At 47.6% G+C, this 17,994-nt stretch overlaps 1 protein-coding gene across 49 annotated transcripts in view; it reads right to left on the reverse strand.

Moving 5' to 3' along the window:
- Cacna1c (calcium channel, voltage-dependent, L type, alpha 1C subunit) overlaps positions 1–17,994 on the reverse strand; it is a 610,145-nt gene that overhangs the window by 274,460 nt on the left and 317,691 nt on the right. The window lies entirely within an intron of this gene.

Here is a 17,994-nt window from a genome sequence, read left to right on the forward strand (position 1 = left end):
TACTGTGTGCTAAGTAAACAAGATACCTTATAAATATGACATCCACCATGGGGTAGCCTGAGTATTAACTAGTGCTGTGACCCAAATGCCTGAAACCCCCAAGAGGAGGGATTTATTTGAGCCCTTGGTTTTAGAGAAGTCAGTCCACAGGAGCACGGCCCCAAGGTAGTTTCCCAGAAAATCTTGGCAGTGGAAATTGGGGACAAAGAGAGATACTTACCTCCGGGTAGACAGGAAGCAAAGAAGTGAAGAATGGCCAGATACACCCTTTCAAGGCCCACACTGGTGACCTGTTTTCTCCAGCTAGGCTCCATCCACTAGAGTTTCCAGAACCTTCCCCAAATAGCACCACCCGGAGACCAAGGTTTCAACACGTGTACCCAAGGAGTCCAATTCATATTCAAATCATTCACAGCCTATGTGGCAGAGACTTTTATTCTAATTTACAAATGAATGCATTGAGATTCAAGGGGTCTGTTCCATTCGATCAAGGTCATGGCTAATCTGAGGCAGCACTGTCTGTTGCATCTTGTCTACCTCTAAAGCCTGGGCTCGCTTCCAGGCTGTGCTGTCCCGAGTGACCACTGCCCGGAGGGCAGCCCTTGCTTTACCTTGGCTCTCACCAGCTAAGGGATCCTCCCTGAACCTACTGGATCAGGAAGGGATTAGTTTACTATGCAAATAAAAGCACAAGTAACCATAACTTAACTGCTCCAAGGGAGACCATCTCAGGGGGTGGGAGTGGGGGGGCAGCGTGGCCATTGAACTTCAGGTTCCTGGCTGTCTCCTCTAAGCTTATTATACCACGGCACAAAAGTCTTCTTGCACGTACTTGAAGGTGTACATACATATAGCAGTCCTTCATGGGTGGAGAGGCATCTAAGCTTGAAGCCTAAAAGAGCTGTTTTTTGTTTGTTTGTTTGTTTGTTTGTTTTTCATCTAAATAGTAATGTGATCCAAGAAGGTTCCACACCTGAGGAAAGGTAAGGTGGAAAGAGAGCTAGGGATCTTTCTGATGCTACAATTTAATTTTTCCCCCCAAATACCAGAATGAGCCTGGTCCCCAATGACTCAGAAGCAAATTTAATAACTGCCTTTGGAGCTTTTGTTCTTCTTTAATGCTGCAGGCATCTGGTAACACGATGAGGAAAATGCAAACAAGGTCAGGATCGCCTCCATAGTCCTGTTGTCCTTCTGCCCAGTTCTCTTTGATCAACATGAAACACATCTAAAGCCCACGGGGAACCGTCTCAAGGCCAAAGTACAGAATCCATGCTTGTGTCACTAAGTCGTGACAAAGGCCGTGCACGGACCCATGCAGTAGACGGCAGATTCCTACCTAAGCCAGGTGAACCAGAATGAGGACGTGAGTGAATCTTCTACATCCATCCCAGCCTTCCCCAGACAGGGACTGAGAAGGGAGGGAAACAGACAGGTTTAAACAATTCTCTATGAGAATGACACTAAGCTGACTTCACACTTCTCGGGAGCTTTAAGGGGATCTTCTGCCCTAAACACAGAGCTGGCGGGATTTATGAGATAGCTACTCCAGCCATCTTCTTTCCCAGAGGAAAGAGTCGCAGTAACTGGAAAGGTAAAGTCCCCTGTTCAGGTTCTAAGGAGACACCAGCCCTCAACTTCCAGGTTCTTGCAGCTCTGGCCCATTACACTGATGAGCACTTATAGTATCTGAAACTACACAACGCTTCTGTGACAGGCAGGGCAGTGCCCACAGAAATGTGCGAATGAGTATTTTTCTCTCCAGCAGTTTTGTGCTCGTGTCAAGGAGAAACACAAGGGCTCCTTAGAGCCACAGGGATGCTCTGGGCCATCTGGGGCTCATTCCTGCAAGCTAACAAGGGCACCAGATAGAGCCAATGGGACTCCTGTAGACTGTGTTCTTGAAGGAGTTTCTGGGTGGTGAAGAACTTGCCAGGTGCAGGATGGGCAGCAAGGGGCATGTAGAGAAGTCTTTCTCTCATCACACAGCTAGCCCCTTGGTTCATGAGTCAGGGAGTTTCCTATCACTACAACAGATGTGGATGGATGATTGTCAACTTTCAAAAGGGAAGGTTTATTTGGGCCATACTTTTAGAAGTTCTAGTCCAAGATCTTTTGGTTATATGGTGAGACGTTTTAGTAAGTGTGAGGCACTCTCATCTGATGGACAGGAAACAAAATGGAGTAAAGAGAGACCAAAATCTACCATCCCCCTTCAAGGACACATCCAGTGACTGAACACCCACTAGGCTCCACCTCTCAAAGGTTCCATTAGCTCCCAATGGTGAACCCTGAGTGTCTAATACTAGAACCTGTGGAGGACCCCTAAGTTCCAAATCATAGCATTTCTCATTGATTTAGATATGCCCCCTGGTTTCTCTTCTAGGAATTCTGATCCATGAAGCCTGGGCCAGAAGCTTAAATTAGGCTTCTAGAAAGAAAGAGAGAAAGAAAGAAAGAAAGAAAGAAAGAAAGAAAGAAAGAAAGAAAGGAAGGAAGGAAGGAAGGAAGGAAGGAAGGAAGGAAGGAAGGAAGGAAACCAGGCTCTTACTATGTTCTCCAGGCCTGAACTCTTGGGTCTCTTGAAATCCTCCTGCCTCAGTCGTCTTCAGAGTAGTATGACTATAGGCATGTGTAAACTCCCTAGACACAGAAAACAATTTTGCTGTGTGCTCCAGAACATGCTGCTGCTGTTGTTGTGGTTTGGGGTGTGTGTGTGTGTGTGTGTGTGTGTGTGTGTGTGTGTGTGTAGGTAAATTATCACGTGCTGTTTAAGCTTGTTAAGCGTGAGCTCTGGGAGCAAGGATGTTCTTCCTGGTCTCTTTCAAACTCCCCTGATCCAGATCAGGCTGGGCTCCTGGCTCTCCAACAGGGAGAGGGGAAAAGAGCAAACAGTTAGGTCTTTAAAGACAGTACGCCCTTGATGTCAGCTAGAGTGCAAACTATTTCCAGCGGAAGCTACTGCTGGCCTCGTGGTATAAAGATGCCTGTGGTGGAAAAGAGAATTGGGAAGCTCATCCATTGAGATCGAGCTGGACGTGGAACTCCACTTGACGGCCTCCGCTCCCCCAGCCAGTTTCTGCTGGATGCTTGTAAGTCCGATTTGATGAAGATTTACTTCCTGTCGGTGACTTGCTATTTGTTCTCTTACTTGTGCTTGCTCTGATCTTAATCTGTTCATTTGTTGTTCAAAACTGAAAGTGTGGCCGCCTCTCATCCGTCGGAGCGTACACACCGTTGCTGTTGTCATAATGACCTTACTCACCCGGCCTCTGAAGGAAGAATTCTTACAGCAGCCCTACTTCCTGCTCCTGCTTCGAGCCACTCTCCCTGTCCTAACCAGGCTCCACGGTCCTGCTTCCCCCCAGGCCTGAGATGTTTCTCTAGTCCCCATTAGTCTTCTCAATCCCTCTGACCTCCCATCCAAGGCCCTGTTCTCAAACCTGTCAATCAGCTCCACGTTTGTCTTCTAATGCTCTCCCACTCCTCTCCAGGCCTGAGTGCTTTGTTCTCAATTCTTCTCTTGAACAGTTTGTGTCTCTCAATATACAAAAAAAGAAAGAAAGAAAAAAGAAAGAGGAAAAAAAAGAGACCCGCTTTGAAAGAATTCAAAAGCTATTTTGACAGGATTAATTTAAGAAACTTCCATGTAGCATCCCCGCGATCCAGGAAAGAGGGCAGGTTGCATAAGAATGCCTGAGAAAGGTACTAGCTGATACCCCCATTGTCTCCATAGCAACAGGCCCCCAAACCTTCCTGAGTGCTCACTTAGGCAACAAGGACAGTTGCCAGCATGAAGGTCTACCCACTGGCCACCAGAAAGCAGGCATGATTACTGGGGCCTCCAGAGACTTCAGGAGCAACCAGCAGGGTAGGCTGACATGGGATCCAACCAATGGGACTGTAGAATATGGAAGGGGATACAAGAACTTTGAGATCAAGGCAAGGAACAAGGAACAGGAGGAGAGACAGTGGGTCATCAGCAACCCCTGGTGACAATGGCCTCAGTTAACCTTAAGTAGAAATGCACTTTGAAAAGACTTTTAAGAGATGCAAAAGGCCCTTCTCAAAGGGATGGCAGGAAAAACCAGTCAAGCAGGGGCAAGGAGAGAGAAAGCAAGCAAGGTGCAAGGCAGTCAGTCGAATACAAATGGGAAGGAGTCCAGTGGCCACTACAGACTTATTTTCTCTGAGGAGCGGGAGGAAAGGGGGAGACAGCAGAAGGCAGGCAGTACATAGGAATGGCAGGGACTGCAGGAGGCCTGGCCAAACTATTCAGCCTTCAGGGCCCTGGGACAATGACCAAGTATGGAGGCACTCTGGGTTTTGCAGTGGGGGCTGGGGGCAGGGTGGGAGTGGAACCAAATGGTCACAAACTCTAATAGAACTCTAAACATTTGGTAGAGGTCAGCTTATGGGACAGCCCTGTGGGCAGTGTGCTGTTTGGCCACCCTCACCCTCACCCTATCCACTGTTTTCTGGCCAAGTTGGATTGTGTAGCTTAGAGAAAGCCAAGAATAGCCAGTACCTTGTAACTTGGCAAGGTCCACTTTCAAATCTCTTCTTGTCGTCTGTTTCTGTCTTCCAACAAGATGGATGTGTGTTAGTTATCAATGCCCAAGATTATGGGTACTGCGATCCGGGTACCAGCTAGTTCCTAGTACTGCTGCTTACTAGGCACAGCCCTGGGCAAGTCCGTACGTCCTAGCCTCAGTTTCTTGGTCTAACAGACAGAAAGGGATGTAAGGAGGCTGAAAAGAAAATGATGTAATCACATGGCAAAAAAAAAAATGTGAGTCAAATATAAATGGGGTGGCGGGTGGGGGAAGGGGAGTGGACACAACCGAGAACCATTTCTTCTCCTGGAACCACCTGCTGCAATCTTTTCTCCAGTGGAGGAAGTGCTGGGTAGGAAAATTCAGACATGACTGCTAAGTCAGCAGCAGGAAAGTCTGGGGTTTTGTTGTGATTCTTTTTTGGGGGGTGGGGGGGGAAATAAAACATGCGGCAAGTGAACGGAGATCTTTCCTCCCTTTGGTTCACATAAACCCCGGCCCAATAGGTAATTTTGTCATTAGCCTCTTTCTACACTAATTACTCACTACGAACAGCTGGAGAGGGGAATTGCTCACCTTGAGAAGGAACCTTGTGCCTCAGAGTGATGTCACTTGGGGGGGGGGGGGGAGGCAGAACCTCTTCCAGAAACAAGATGAAGTAAACAACACAGGCCCCCAAATTAGACACATCCCAAGGAGGGCCATGAAATGGAACAGCTTTATTTGCATCCATCTAGCTAACACGCCACCCCCTGGCTTCTGGGTAGCTCCACTCTCTAGTATTGACTTCTATTGGGGTATAGAAATAGCAGCTGCCTTACAGCAAGGTAATGCTTGTAATTTTAGACGTGCTGGCAACCAGGGAGTACAGCTGGGGAATGGCCGGGTGTTCTGGATGGAACAGAAAAGCTAAACTTGAAAAGAAGGCAAGCCCAGTTCTAATCCTGTCTAAGAGAAATATGGTGAAGTCTAGAACTACTGTGTATGATGCAAGGCAAACACCCAGGAAAAGCAAGACCCTTTGGAGAGGACACAGAGCAGGCAGAGGCTACACTTTTGGAATAACAAAGAAAAGGATAAAGCCCATGTTGTAGGACAGGCAAGGCCTGGGAGCCACACACTCGTCCTTGCCTTTGTACAGAGCGGAAAGTGAGCATCTAGAACACCGGACGTATTTGGAGGACGCCACGGAAGACAATCAGGTCCAGCTTCCCTGCTTGCTTATGTAAGAACTGATTTTTCTCATTTGCAAATCAGGCCACTAATCCCACAGGTCAGAGTCAGACGGTTGGCCCCGGGGTAGAAGAGATTGGCCAAAACACAGGTCATTTGCTTCTTTGCTATGTATTTCTCCTTCATCTGCACTCCCCAAAGTGGGTGCCCTCAAGGCATGTCTGGTATGCCAGGCTTCTGCTCCTGCCAGCCTCAGGACAGAAGGCTGGGGGCCCAGACCTGCAGGAGCAGCCAGGCCATTGTTTGCCTCATCCTGTTTCTCACACAATTACAATGTGAGTATTTTCTCCATTCATTCACAGGTAGGAATGCTGGGACACTTTGCTCTCATACTGCTCTTGGGACCAATTCTGGACAGTTCCATTTTGCAACGGACTTTAAAGGGGGAATTTAAAGTGGCTGCAGTTCTTAGTGTTGACTCCTGTGATGATAATGAGTTCAGAGATCTACTCTCTGGATCAGAGGTATGTGACAAATGAGGAGCCAAGCCCCTTCCCTACCAAAATTCACAGGCTTTCCAGTTGTTCCCTTTGTCCCTAAGGTCCTGGAATCCATCTTCTTAGGTGGCCTTTGCTCTGGGCCACCAGGTAGGCTGGAGCTGGGCCCAGTGTTCTCCTTGACAGGAAGCAGAGGAACGACTGTGCTTCTGCTGGGTAATTGGTGCATATGCCTAATGATCTGTGGGGCAACTTAGGTTCTATTCAATTTGATTCAATTTAACTAAATGAATTCAATTCCGCCCTGTTTATTGAGTGTCCAGATAAATGCAATGTCTTCTCCTGGTTCCTGGGGAGTGGGTTAGGAAGGAGTGCAGCAGTGGGCTAGAGCAAGACACCCTCAAGATGGGTTTCCTATCCTAGCTGCTTAGTCCCCTTTGAAAACAATGCCTCCCTTCTTGGGGTTTTCCACCATGATTGCAACCACCCTGGGGACCTGGCTTGCTGGCAACTCTTCCAGAAAAAGCTTCAGCCCATCCTAAGTTGAAGTAGTGACTGGAGAGTATCCCTGAGACACTGAAGGAAGCAACCCTAGTCTCCACACCTGCTCAGCCTGGACTGCTGGAGAAGGTACAGGCAGAAGAGTAGAGATACACCGTGCCGTGTCCTAAGGATTGGAGGCATTCTGGCAATTTAGCTGTGCCACACACTCAACAGAAAGGTTCCCACAGCTCAAGAGTTTCTGGAAAACAGATTCCACATAATCTCGCACAACCCCTACCACACTTCAGAGGCAAGCCCCTGAGAAGTCATTTTCCCCCAGCCCCTCACCTGAGAGGGCTAACCCATGTCTGTGTCTAACCCCAGACACTCTTCCTCCAAATTCTGTAAGCATGGTGACCAGATGAGCCACACCAGAACGTGATTAGAGATTTACACCTCCTTTGTGACCACATCCATAGGCCCTATGGTCCACAGAAGGATGCCAAAACAACAACCTGACAGGAGCCAGAAGGGTGGCCATCTGCCATTTTCAGTCCCCTCCCGGCCCTGCATCCTGCTGCCCCCCACAAAGTCTACACTGCAAACAAAATCCCCAGCAGAGGCCAGACCTAGGCCTCAACTCATCTCACCATATAGATCCTCACAAATTCTGGGCAGAGCTGGCACATGGTTTATACCACACCTCCTCCAGAGAGTGCCCGACTCTGATGGACATCACCTGAGCCCCAACACCACCGAACCCCAACCTCAGCCCCAACACCACCGAAGGACCTGACAGATTCAAGAAAGGGTAGAGGAGTTGGGCTTGCCCGTCTGGGCAGTGTCTCAATCAGAGCAAACCCTTTACGTCTTCTTCCTCTTTATCCCAAGCTTTCGGATCTCCCCATCTAGAGAGGAGATGAGTAGGGAAATGTATATACTTACCCCACCTATATCAGGGTTCAAGTGCAGTCCTGCCCACCTACGGGCCACAGCTTGAAGCCACCTTTACGAAGGCAGCAGCCCTCAGCATCATAGCTTCTCAATCTTCCCAGTGCCTCGGCCCTTTAATATAGCTCTTCATGTTGTGGTGACGCCAAGCATAAAGCTCTTTTCATAGCTACTTCATAACTGTATGTTTGCTACTGGTTTGAAACTTAATGTAAATATCTAATATGCAGGATATCTGATATGTGACCCCTGTGAAAGGGTTGCCTGACCTCCAAGGAGATCGTGACCCAGAGGTTGAGAACCACTGCAAATTCTCTCCACCTACCATGCCTGGATGCAGAACATCCTACAGCGCTATGCCTTGCACATGATGGAATGCCCAATCCACCTTTTCTTTAAGGGTAACAATTCATCTATCTCTTCTAAGTCAAAAATTCATTTGTCTTGAAAAGTCTCATTTGACCCTAACACTCTGACAAAGTCTAGTGAGCACAGCCTCCAGTTTTCCAGACTGGCAAGGTTGAGTGAGTGAGGTCAGAGAGACTGACCACCTTCTCAGAGCTTGTATTTTAAGCACAATGTAGGTCAAGGTGAATCAAGCTTGGTTTCCTGACTCCCACTGTCCGCAGCATCCATAACCTCAAACTGGTAACCAGCGCTTATTCTGCTCAGTGGCTCTCAGGAGCAGCAAATCTCTCCCCTCACAGTTTAAAAAAAAAAGATGAACTTACCAACAAAGATTGGGACAGCAGCATTAAGGCAAAATCTGCCTGCTCCATCTCATCAAGGACCTAATGCCCTACCACATGTTACCCCATTTTCCTGCAAACCTGCACACATCGGAGACAAGCGTCTTGCTCTGTGTAATTGATTATGACGTTGCTAACAGAACCACTTAATTACAGGGCAAGTGCATTTCCAGATGGCCTGTCGATGGAGGCCCCACTATTTTGACCCCCTGACACCCTTAAGTGGAAAAGAAGCCTTGTTAGCAGATCAGGGGAGGGATGGAGGGAGGACAACAGCTGCGTAGGCAGCATCTTTCCTGGGCATCTCTTGCCAGACTCAAGTGCCAAACACGAGGCATCAAGCCAGGGTCTCATGGGTGACACCCCAGGCTGTACACCTCCTTGCCACGATGCTTTAGAGCAAACAGAAGCCATGGAGAGAAAGTATGGCCCTGGAGACGTGGAGACTGTGTTGTATTGGAGTAAAGGCAGACACTGCAGCCAACGTACTCTCGAGTCAGATCCCAGTGAGCAGGGCAGTTGCTCAGACCTTCTGCAGTAGACAGAAAACCTGGTGAGACAGAAACTCCTGGCACCTGTTCTGCTGGCCTTTCCAGGACTGGGATTTGACTGTCTCCTTGCTTCACACTCCTGGTGGGAACATGTCCATGCCTGCATACATATGTGGAGAGGCAGTGGGTACAATGACAAGGACAGTTCAAGGGATGCAGAGCTGCAAACCACACATGGCAAGAAACGTGTCCCTGGATCACCAAGCCAAGACCTGCCCATGCTGCATGTACTCAGAGTTCTCTCTTGAGTGAATGGCTGTCGTCTATACTAAGGGCAAGCACTACTGGAAGCAGCCCTCCCCCATGCCATCCTCCCTCAACCCTAGAGAAGAAGGTGAGTAGCAGGTGAAAACTCGCTCTGCATGAGCAGACCAGAGCTGAGCCAGCAGCTGGTGGCACTGTGAGGTGTCCTGCAGTTGATGCTTCTGCAAACCCTTCGGGGCATGGGAAGCACCTCAGTCACGTTGGGACGTTCCCATGCATCCCACCAAGATGGCAGAGAGGATGGGAGCAGGAGACTAGTGCGTAGTGAGTATCAGGCTGTGGGACCAAGAGGAGGAAGAGGAGGGGCGTTAACTAAGCTCAGCAGTGACTTAGTGATAAGGAAGGCTGGAGATTCATTCAGGCCAATGAGAATGGAGCTTGAAGGAAGTGCATATCACCCATTTAACGAGGTATCCAGCTGTCCAACATTTGGGGACTTGGGCTTTACAGTTCATAGAAACCAAAACCAAAACCAAAACAAACAACAACAACAAACAGCAACCAACGTGGCTGTCCAACCCAGCCCCTTGCCCTGCTACTTATTGCTCTCCAGGGGTGTACAGCCCCGTGTTCCTCCTCGATATTCCTTTCTTGGATTTGAAAGGTACCATGAGGGAGAAATTAGGGACACGTATATCCCGGCTTGCCCTCCAACACTGCCAACTGAATAGTTCTATGAATTTGGCAAGTTAGAAGACACATGCAGAGCCTCTCCATTCTTGTCTATAAATGGGGACCATAGCAGTGCCTTCCTCGTGAGCACACGGCACAGTGTCCAGGGTGAAATGAACTCTCAGTCGATTGATTTTAATATTGTCACAGACCACTGCTGGAGAAGGACCAGTCTGGGGCTCTTCTTGACCTTGGTCCTCAATAGACCAAAGTGAAGTGCGTGTCTAGTCTCACACAGCATGGGAAAAGAAGGCATTTGCAGCAATAAAGCTCCTTATAAACCACCAAAAATGGCGCTCCCTGGAGAAAGGGGCCAACTTTTCCCTAGCATTTCTGAGATAGGCCACTTACTGTGTAAATACATTTCCCAAGGTGAATGTCATATCCAAAGACCCAAAAAGGACTTCTAAAATCTTGTAAATGTGGGAGCACCTCCTTTGCCTTATTGCATTTCTTCCCCTGGTCCTCCCTGGAACCACAAAGTTTATGGAAAGCTATCCTTCTCTCCTCTGTAGTCCCAGTGAATCAGATTGTAAACTCCTGGCAAGAGAACAGTATTTTCAGTGCACTAACCCAGGTAGAGCCCTTTCCAAGGGAGCAGGTCCCATGCTCTGTGTGAAGCTTCCGGCCTAAGATACCCTTCTATCCCTGACCTGTGGATTATACAGCTACAGAAACACAGCACTGGGATATAGATGCGGACCTGGGTGATGTTGGGAGCTCTTCCACAGCTTCCCCTCTAACTGTTCAAGCTCCGTCTTTCCCATCCCTGGTGAGCTCAAGCATAGGCTTCCAGACAGGAGGGACGCAGGGTGGGGAAAGGGGAGCTCTTTTCTTTGCATGTCACATCCCATTTTGCATGCAAACCCTTCCATTCTCCTCCTCAACTTTAAAAGAACATTATTGCATTTGACCCCATTTTGGGGAGTCTTCAGATGATTTTCCCAAACCTCCCACTTAACCAGACTGGAGCCCCAACTGCTACCAGATCCTCCATCTATCAAGGACCCCATCCTTCTCAGAGCAGGATGCAGTTCTTGCAGGACCTGGGGGGGCATTCTCCAGTCACATCCTGAGTCTTGAGGATTTCACAATTATACGCTAGTCTTGACACTGTTGCTGCATGTCAGTGTGCTGCCAAACTCTCTCCAGGTCTCAGTTTGCCCATCTGAGAGATGAAGGAACTGGAAAAGAGTACACAGTCTTTTCCGAGACCACCATATTTCTATTTTGTGTGGATTTGGAGACGGCCATTTTAGTGTCCAGAGCTACTGAACTCCAAAGTGTAATGCTAAAGGTAATGCCTAGCTCCAGGAGGCAATCCATTATCTACCCATTTAGGAACTGGGTCAACTTCAAAGAAAGGCTTTTCTGCAGGAGTCTGAATACTGGCAGTACTGGGTCACATCTATCCACATCCTATCTGTTTTTTTCCCCTTTTTTTAGTGCTGGGGATGGAATGAGCATAGGCCTAGCACATTCTCAGCTGATGTTTTACCAGGGAGCCAGACCTTATTCCGAGATGTCCAAGAAGAAGGAAACTCACTAGCTGCTTTCCCAGGGTTCCACAGGGCCAAGAAAGGAATTGTCCTCAGGACACTTCCAGATCCTTCTCTAGGGAGCCCCACATTCTGGGTCCCTGAGGGTTAAATCCTTTAAGCAGTGTGGCAGGCAGTTTTGTCCTCAGCATGCCAAACATTCTCTGGATTCTCCCTAAGCATAGCCAGGCCTTCTTTCAGCCTTCTTTGCCTGCGCTGACTACTCCTAATCCTTGTTCTCTAGGGTCCTAAGGCCCATTTCCAAGGGGGAAACCATTTGTAGATTTAGACCAGGTATCATTACTTGGAAATAAGGCAGGATACCTGACCACAGAAAAGGGATTCTTCACTATGTTAAGCACGTCCTTGTTTGCACCATCTGACTAAGCTGCCGAGAAGTAGGATGATGGAGTCCTAGGCTGAAAACCACCAGAAGGTCCTCACAGTCTAAATCAAGCAGGTAGATCCCAGTGACCAGGACTCGGCAGCCAGCAATCCTTCACTGTTGCTGCAGAAGGGCCCAAGGGAGAGTCCAGCCACGGGAGAAGAGGCTCCTCCCTTCTTAGAGCCATCAGCCCTGAAAGATGTCCCACGGTGCTCCCACTTGCACAAGAGAGAAGGGAGGGACACACAGACAGGGTTTGTTCACAGGAATGTCACCTCACTGTGGTCTCTAGGACATGCTTCTCTTTTGAGCCTTCCTCAGAACCTAGTTGACACTGGTTCACCCAATAGACACCAAAAGCTGTTTCCAACAGTCCACGAGCAACCCCTTCTTATTTCAGATTCCTATTCATGGGGCCCTGGACCCTCTGTAGCAGCTATTTTGGGTTCTAAGACCCTGGCCTTCCATGTGCTCAATCTCCTGAAGCAGGGAGAGAGATCTAAGTTCAACTCTCAAAGTGCAGATTTTCCTTCCCACAGAAACTAGCCAAAGGCACTGGACAACTCAGCACCAGTGCCTGAAACTAAGGTTCGAACCAGGCAGATGTGGCCTCACCATGGGAGAAAGGCTTGGGACAGGGGATTCCAGAACACCAGTCCTTTGTAGGTCTCTCAGATCCGGAGCTGAGAGGAAAGTCCCATGGCTCCTGGGTTCCTGGCTTCTGAGAGTCTCCAGGTGAAAAGCTATCACAGAGGCCTGAGACATGAAGCCCACTGGTGACCTGGGCTGTTTCCACAGCATCCCCTGAAGCCTTTCTCAGGGTCCACGTGTAAACACACAGAGCCTGACATCCCATCCTATCCACTCCCAGAAAGCACGAACCTAGCAGGTGGAATACGGCTCAATCTGTCTTCAACACAAATGAAATAATGGATTCTACACTTAGGCTTCGCATCCAGATGTCGGCTGAAGGGCAAAGCTGAAGCCATCTAGAAGGTAGACTGCCTGGATCCCAGAAAGATCCCATTAGATTCTCTCCTCACTGATGAATAAGGTCATCACAGCGTGGAGAGGCAAGGAAGGGTCTCTCCCTTGCTCACTCACGGTCACTGCCTATCAGTGGAGGCACCTCTGAAGACTGGGTGGTGAGAAAGCCTGGCCAATGCCAGAGAGAAGAAAATAAAGACTGGCAGGTGGACTAAGCAGGGATTGCAATCCCAAGCAAGAAGGGTGGCTCTTCTCACCAGCCGAGACCAGCTTAACTTTGAGTCCTATGGTACTCTGGCCAGAGGAAATGAATTCAAATGAAACCAGCACTTAGAAGAGTGGACAACCCAAAGAAAGTTGAACAACTGTCACATGCACATTGCTTCCTGCATGCCTTTGTAAGGCTTGCATGTGACAGTCCCCATGAAGCATATGCAGCCAAGGGTTTGTTCACATATTTAACTCCTAACTCTTAAACACTATCTTTAAGTTTTCCCCCATCATTTGCCATGGAGTTACTGAACCCATCCTTTCTCACTCTGGAGAGGAAGGAGGCCTTGCAAGGCTCGCTGGGTCAGTGACTATGCTCCAAGGTACATACAAAGCAGCTTTAGAGAAGACTGAAGAAACATGGGCAGTGCTCTACTTCTCTGGCCTGCTCACTGTCTTCTGCTAGGGTTAGACCTTTAAAAAGTAGCAAGTCCACTTCCCCAAAGCCCCAGAGAACAAGACGTGTGAAATGGAGGTTTGTTCCAGGCTCGGGGAAGGGGTGGGGCATAGTCTATATAGGCACAGACAGTTTCATAGATACAAACAGCAGTCTCATGGCTGGCCAGAGCAAGGCCATTGCTCTACAGGAAAGCCGGGACATAGGGAATATTCAGAGATCCTGGGCTTCCCTGGCAACCCCTGATGTAGGAAAGGAAGCATACTGTGCATCTTAAGCACACCCTCAAATCCTGTCACCTAACACTAAGATTCTAAGATTCTTCACAAACTAAGATGCACATCGAAGCAACAGGTGGGGAGTTAGCACCACTGAGCAGGGTGCTGGACTGGACTGGACTGGTAAGTTGGTTTCTACGTCTTTCCCTCTGTACCCCCAACCTTTGGAATTCAGTCCATCAAAGAATGGAGACCTCTACAAAGTTCACCCTCCTTATGGCCACACAGATATTGGGTGCTGTATGAGCCAGCCAGGCAATCACCTCCATATCTCTGTTTAGACAGAAATTGTTTCTGACAGTCAGCCTCTGTCACCCTTAGGGAAAATAGTCAGCCATTTGTACCGTCTTCAAAATTAGGCAGACAATTCCAGGATACCTCGGCACTTTCTAGCCAGGATCTTAAGGAAACTGTTTAACAAGGCTGCACGGTACGATTTCAATTCCTATGTGAAGCAGCCACTCACAGACTCTAACCTCTCGGATTCCATGTGAAGGTGGCTGATTATACACAGTGAGGCACTTGGCAGTTGACTGAACTATCATAACATTTCAGAATAGGTTGCTGACCAAACAATGTCCTGATTCCCCAAGAGCTGTCCTAGGCCTCGGTCCTTGTTCAAGGTGCCCATAACTTCCCTGTGATAGAGTTCTTCAGGAGGAAAGGCCTGGCAGTCAGGTGCAGGAAGCCTTTAACTGCACAGGGAACTATACCCAATGATGTGAAGTGTTGAATGTTGCTTCAGCTCTTGAGACTCCAATAACCTCCCACCCACCATCAACCTCTGTGACCTCCAATATACTTTAGACAGCACCCCACTCTGTTCCTGGTCACTGAGCACCACAGCTCTCCACATATACTGGTGGGAAGGGACTGCTCAGCTTTCTCCTGGTTGTCATTCAGCATGTACTGCCTCCGCAAAGTTTTCAAACCCAGAGACCTGGGCTCACTGCCAGACAACTTGACCTTGCATGGCTCCTGGTGTCAATTTTAGGCCAGAGATATTTGGGAAAGGGTAGAATCTACGTCTATACTGTTGTAAAGCTTGGAAAACCCCAAAGCTACTCCCTTGGGACCACAGCACATACTCCTAACAGTCTTGAAGCTGGAACTGAATCTATCTGATTCCCTCTACTGTTGATAGCCCCTGTCTTGACTGAGCAGGTAACAAGGGTAGCATATTTTAAAGGGGGAGAGGTGCCCCTGAGTCTCAAGCTTAGCGTTCAGTGAGGGATCTGAGGCAGTTCATGGAGACCCTTCTGAGAGGAGCAGAAGCTGTAAAGTTGAGAGCTCCGTCCCAAGGTGGCTGCAGAGCCAGCACCCAAGAACCAGCTCGGGGAGGGAGTTTAGTCTGTCCCCCTCCATATGTGCCTGCTGCATAGTTAGCACGTGATAAAATGAGTTGAAAAGCACATTGTTTGGTTTATAGATTTTTAAAAATATAAATACACCTCTTCTCCAAGAAGAGAGAGTACAGGGATCCAGACAAGAGCCTGGAGCATGGCCCTTATTCCCTAGAGTGTAGGAGGGCCCAGGGCAATCCTTTGTTCTTCAGACACCCAAAACAAAACAGGGCAAGTGACACTTGCACACCTAAGATCTTTCTTTTCTGTACCCTCTTCATCTGAGCCATCCCAAACGCATCTCTTAAAACCAGGGAACAGTCATCCTTATGAGCATGCCTGGGAGAGTTCACAAAGATATCCTAGGGGAAATATGATTTCTTAGATTTCACAAAACTCTGGACTTCCTAAAAGATGCTGTCAGTCACCTGACTATGTGGCAAAGGCTGAGCAGCACAGGTGAGTGTACCACCCGAGGAACTCAAGGTGTTCCAATCCACCTGAGCATGCGTGAAGAGGAAATGGCCTTGCCCAGCTTCAGCATGAGCACCAAGTGCTCACATCACAGGGCAGGAGACAAACTTTGCCCTATTCGCAAAGAAACATACTCTTAGCACGGTACAAACTTGTTGGGCTTACAAAGAAGCCCTCCCTCCTCTGTCTCCTCTTCTCTTGTCCTAGGAATAGTTCCTTTCAACACACCTTACAATACATTTTCATTAATGCATATTAGTAAAACAAATGAAGAGTTTGTTGTGATGCTTCCATGCATATGTACATCAGCCCATGAGTCTTCCCCAGTCTCTAGTAATTTCTCTTCTACTTTTAGATTAGCCTACTTAGCTTCTGCCCATGACAAAGAACATGTGTGGTGCCCACCCTTCTATGTCTGGCTTATTTCACTTAGCATGATGTTCTCTGGTTCTACCCATTTTGCTGCCAATGGCAGGATTTTGTTCTTCATGACTTAATAGTTCTTTCTCCATTACATATACAGAGCACGTTTTTCTTTATTCATTTTAGCTATTGTGAATAGTGCCAAAATAGACATGCCATGAAGGTGTATCGTTGGTGTACTGAGTTAATTCCTTTAAGAGGAATTATACTAGGAAGTGGCATAACTGGACCATGAGGTGGAAATGTCTTTGCTATCTGGAAGGACCTCTATGCTGTTCTCCAGAGTGACTGTACTAATAGCTCCTTCTGTAGCCAGTTACAAAAGCGACCACCTAATGCCGTGTAAATCAGCTCAAGTCACATCTTTTCCAGGAAGCTTTATCTAATTAACAGGATAGATTCTGCAGTCCTCCAACACAGTCGCAGCCCACACACTCCCTCAAGTCACCTACAGGAAATTTACAAAAATTCTGGACTGCTTGTTGAGCTTGAGTGTTGTTATTGGAGACTCAGAAAAACTGCCAGCTAGATATAGAGAACAGAAAAAAATAATTTTTATAAATATGTCCCAAATATCACATGAAATATACTAAAATTACTTGTTCTCTGAAATTCACATTTAATTGGGCATCTTGTGTTTGTTTTAGTTCTGTTGGTTGTTTTGTTTTATTTTTTATTTTTTTATTTTTTTTGCTAATCCTCGCTATCCATCTGTTTTGCTTACACATAAGAAAAAAAAATAAGAAGAAAAGGTCTATGAAATCCAAATAAAGAGAGGTAGAAAAGACAATGCATTAAACCTCTAACACTCTAAAGATTCTTCTAGACGTTCGCTGAGACATTTACACCCTGCTCTTTATGGTGGGCCATCAACACCACACTAGAAGGAGGTAAACAGTTGCTGAAGGAAAAAATCCCCAGGTCAGAATCAGGAAACCAGGCTCCCAGGACAGGGCCACTTCCAGTAATGTGTCCTCTGGGCACATTGCTCAGTTCTCAAAGTTTTAGCTGTTTTTTTCCCTTCTCCCTTTTCTTTTATTCAACCAAACTGATGGAAAGATTAAATGCAATGATGCATATAGAAAGTGCTAAGTTATTGGAAGAGGTCTGGTAGCTCAAGGAGACACACAATAGGGAATTAGTCAAGATAGAGACAACAACGTAGACAAAGCCAATATAGGTTCTCACAAAGACAACACTCTGACCCAGTTTTAGAGCAAAGGACTCTGTGCACTCATTCTTACAGGGCATCGAGTGAATCCTAGAAGCATTGGTGTTCACCATGACAGCCCTGTGTGGCATCACAGAGATCACAGGATACTCACGTTCTTTAAAGAGGCAGGGAAGTGCTCTAACCAGCAAAACTCATGAAGGCCCAAGTCCTTCAGCAATTGACACAGCCCAACCAAGAACCTTGAGACTTGATTTCTCAAGTGTGTTCAGTACTCAGATGGGCCAGGCACTCTGCTTACAGATATTCCAGAGCTCAGAAAATCTGTGTTCACACTATTGGTTAGCATCCTCCACTGATGGACAGTATCCCAGTGACAAATGGACCAAACTATGGGTGAACAATTCCTCCACAGAATTACAAAGGTCTCGAAATCTGAAAGGACTTGGCAGATGTTGAGGCTGGATTAGCTCCTTATACAAGTGACAGAGCAGAGAAGGACAAAGAAAAGGTTCCAATGTGCTCCCAATGAGGGAGAGGTGGAATGACCCAGGAGTGGGTCATATGGCTGAAAATTCAAGTGAGCAGTCGGAGACATACCACACCCATTCGGATGATGCTCTTGTGAAACAAAGTTCCTACGCCTATTTCAAATGCTTGGCTCTTCATAAACCATCTGTTGCATTAGTATTTAGAGACTATGTAGATAGATAGCCCAGGGGTTTTCCCAAACAAATGGCTACCAGACAAAACCCATCAAGGTAATAACTAATACAAGTAGAGACGTGTGCTACAGAAACCTGTGTAATATCACCATAAGGAGGCAGGCCAC

This window comes from Mus musculus, chromosome 6 (assembly GCF_000001635.26).
Source record: "Mus musculus strain C57BL/6J chromosome 6, GRCm38.p6 C57BL/6J".
In the NCBI taxonomy this organism is placed as follows: Eukaryota; Metazoa; Chordata; class Mammalia; order Rodentia; family Muridae; genus Mus; species Mus musculus.